Genomic DNA, 4198 nt, shown 5'->3' with positions numbered 1-4198 from the left:
TACGCAGTTTCTTTCGCTACAGCTGAACAGCTATTAGTTAGTGTTAGTGGGTTGATACTTTTGGACCGAGTGAAAATAAGCACATAATTCTTATCTACTCATCATTATACATATACTTGTACTATGTATGTACTTTAAATCTCTTAAATCGAGTGCTCCAATGCATAAGATTGTATAAGTATGTAATTACTAATATATGCATACATATAATGCCCAAATGTAGTACTTTTTTATACTGCGGCATGCTGTGACAAAATTTCACCCATTCTTCCTGGAAAATTAGTGATTTGACACTTCTGTCAATATTACAACCAATGCTATGCGACACTATGTACCTACTTATAACATAATCCATGAATAATTTTGAAGCACCTCGGGTACATGGTACCCACGAGCCACTTAAGAAAACATGTAAATTCAAATTTATAGCCGCAAAACGAGTGTCAAATCGCCACATACATACTTGTAGGAGTACTTTCGTATTATGTAAGACAATGCACGCCCGCAGGTTTGGTAAACCACTTTCTTCAGCTACTTGCAGTTAAACTGTAAATAATAAAGACGTTGCACAACAGGTTGGCTGCCACTTGAACATGTCCATGTGCGCTGTATGCAATACGTAAAAAAGTAAGGAGGGGGAAAAAAAAATCAAAAAGAAGCCGCAATGCTGCGAAATGACATAGAAGTAGCTCACTTAACGCGCCGACACAACCGAATTGCTGAGGCGAATAAAGGACATACAAACATGCAAGCGGAACGCGCGGTGAGTGAAGAAACAATGTGACGAAGGATCGTGTGGGTAAAGAAAGACGTATTCCAATATGTACCTTTGTAGTTTGTTTTACTAGCCGCCTTTTTTCTGTAGAATTTCTTCTTTTTTTTCTTTGTTAAGATGACATTTTGGCTAGTTTTACACGCTTATTGACCAGCAGTCAGCGAAACGATCTCTGCTGATGATCGTACAAATGTATGAACAACACACGAAAAACACAACTATTTCACAGGACATGTGAGAGATTACCTATCACTTGGGGCAAAGATATGTACATACATACACATGCATTATTGCGTGTGTGTGTGTGTTTCAAGTTATGTGACCATATGACTTAACTAGAAAATTTGACAAGCCTGTTATGCCCATTTGGATTTACGCAGGATCGTCTTGCCTTTACTTGTAGATCCTAAGGACAACAGAATTATTTGGCGTACTGTGCCTCGCAGCGGCGCTGTGTTTTTTGCGGTGTAGTGGGCGTTAACGACATGGCCAACGATGATTATAGATTTATGTATTTTTCTTTTCCAGCCAAACATTTTGCTTTTTACTCTTTGTAGTAAGCATTTTGGTGTGTGTTTTGAGGCTCTTTCAGAGGCAATGTTTACTGGAAAATGTTGCAACATATGGTTGGACTATTTACTGTTCTTTTGTTGCTCTAAAAAATTTGTGACGTTAAATGGCAAGTCAGACCTTCTGTTTTCGTTTCTTTGTTACGGTAGGTAGCAGTTGTACTATTTTATTATTATATTTTCCATAATTCTTTAATCCTGATAAAGTTAACAAGAATTTCGTTGGTCACTTAAAAGGCGATTCGAATGCGATTTGCAATAAAGCATGAAGAATGAACAATGCCCGTACAAGTTGATATTTAAAATAAAATTATATTAAATTTTGATTGGAAATGGGATTGCGGATACATAGGTTTTGTCAGAGAAATTACTTAATAAACTATGAACAAAGTTAAAGGCGGTGTTAGTCTCTCGGTGTGTGTCCAGTAGTTGTTGTTCGTAGTGCTGGATCTCGTCTTTGATTTCGTAGAGATGACTACTGACGTGCTTGAAAGGAAGTTTTGCTTCCAAAAAGTGCCTGTTCGGGTGCTTAGTGAGCACAGCTGACCTTGAACTCCTGCCTCAGCTTAATGTAATATGTATTCTCCTATTGGAGGCATGTAGGCCTCTCTATATAATATACACTGGTGCTGTATAGTCTAGAATCGGCTGACCTAGTTGCCTAATATGTTGTCAACAACGTTACTGTATTTTAGCCTCAACGCCGGTCGGCGAGCGTCTTGAGGACTTTGTTTGGACTCTGTACTTTACAGGCAGCTATTTCTTATCCCTCACACGGCAATTGGAACGCAATGACCACAATCAGATCGGGAATATTTAAATGGAATTTCAACAGATATGCAGTGCCAGCTTGAAAGCCCACTTTAAATATTTTCGTCTTTGTTCACTCTTTTCGACTTCTGTAATCCCAGCCTTTAGAATATTTTACATCTGTAATGCATCTTTGATCTTTGGCGTTTAATTACACTGGACCACAAAATGAAATAAAAGTTTAACTTCTGTCAGTTCGGTTGATCTTTGTGTTTTTTGTTAAATAAAAATTATGTGCTGCGCTGACGGAATTCGTAATCGAACCTGCTGGAAGCCAACAAATAACAGCAAATGCCTCTGCACTTTCAGCTACAATCAGACATATGAATTTATTTTCAAATGTGCAACTTGAATCACATTTCTTACAATCGGTGTATTAACCATGAAAAAACCAATCAATAACTTGATTGAAAAAACCGTTCTACATTTGGCTCAGTGTACGCACCATAAATTGGAGGAGAAGCTCGGCCAAAATACAACGCAAAAATGTTAGCAAAAACATTTTTTTATAATAAAAGTTGGCAGAACTTTCAACTGATTTGCATTGAGCACAACGTTTTTTCAAGTAAATCTTTTTCAATAAATATTCAATAAATTTTCATCAAAATATCGAACTTCCTACCCTGAATCTTTAGAACATTTTTGGGTACATATTTTTATAGCCAATTTTAGCCAAAAATTATTATAATAAAGTAGAAGTTTCAAGCGGGAAAAATTTTTTTTATTGATTTGTTTGCTGAAGGCTTCTACGTTGTTTTTTATATAACGGTCTTGAGTATTTTATTTCGTTGGAAACTAAAGGTGCAAAAATCCGAGAGCAAAAAAAAAAGGTTCAAAATTACGGCAATTTTTCAGTCGCTTGAAATTTCATCTTGTTATACTAAAATTGTATTGTGCTATAAAATTATATATCCAAAAATCTTCTATGTGTTCAGATTAAAAAGTTCAGACTTTAATGAAAACACAGGGCAACAAAAATGGAAAAAAAAAATTTTGGGATATATGTATGTATATATTTTTTTGTGGTGATTACGAGTTCGAAATTTTGAGAAAAACGTGGTCAAAGTGTAAAAAAGTAACTTTCAGGTCAAGGTGCAGAGATGGTATTTTCAGGTATTGTATTTGAAAGTTTAAACTTTAGTTCAAGCGTAAGTGGAAGGTTCTGTCACATTTTGCTGCTTCGCTAGAGCTTCTCAAACATTGTCCAAAACGCGATTTTTTTTACAGTTTGACCAAGTTTTTTTCGAAATCTGTGGATAATGGAGACCTTGTACTAATCAGCACAAAAAATTTAACAAAAATAGCTTTAACAATTCTCGCACCAAAATTAGTGTTTTTCTGTGAAATTTGATGTTTCTTTTTTAAATTTTGTATTGAGTTTGTAACTTTAAGTTTCTGGATTTTGCTTAAGGCATATTATATATTTATAAAAAATAACATAATTTTTAACAATGAACAAATGTATAAATTAGTATGGGACCACACTCGAGGTACCACTTGTCTGATAAAAAATTATCGGAAACGGTTCACGTGGTCCAAAGTTATCCGGTAACATACATACAATAAAAAAAATATTACGATGAATCGATAACCTTCCTCTTTTTTTGAGGTCAGTTAAAAATTTTGAATTGAAAAACCTTGTGAACAAAAAAAAATCAACATGTGAATACCTGTTTGAATCACTGTATGTGCTTAAGGCCAGGGCTTCGTAGCGGAGTGGAGCAAAGGAGCAAGAAGCAAAGAGCTAAAAATACTCATTTACTCCTTAAATCCTTAAAGAAAAATTTTTTTGGCCTAGTAACGATATATTTTTAAATATTTTTGTTGTTGGTTTTACACAAAAATTTTCAATAATAACGGCCTTAAGCTCGATAACAATTAAAACAGTGTTTAGTTAATAAATTTACTTAAATTATTAATTTTTCTCATTTGAAAACAACCGTGTAAATAAAATTCCATTCATTTTAAATATTTGGGCCAAATTCTTATTTCTTATGTTTGCTGGGTTGGAGCTTTACTTGCTGCTCATGTTTGTTGTTTATTT

Source organism: Rhagoletis pomonella, unplaced genomic scaffold (genome assembly GCF_013731165.1).
Source record: "Rhagoletis pomonella isolate Grant_MI unplaced genomic scaffold, Rhpom_1.0 Rhpom_scaffold_00002, whole genome shotgun sequence".
Lineage (NCBI taxonomy): Eukaryota > Metazoa > Arthropoda > Insecta > Diptera > Tephritidae > Rhagoletis > Rhagoletis pomonella.
The sequence above is the reverse complement of the archived record's forward strand: the minus strand, read 5'-3'. Positions refer to the sequence as shown.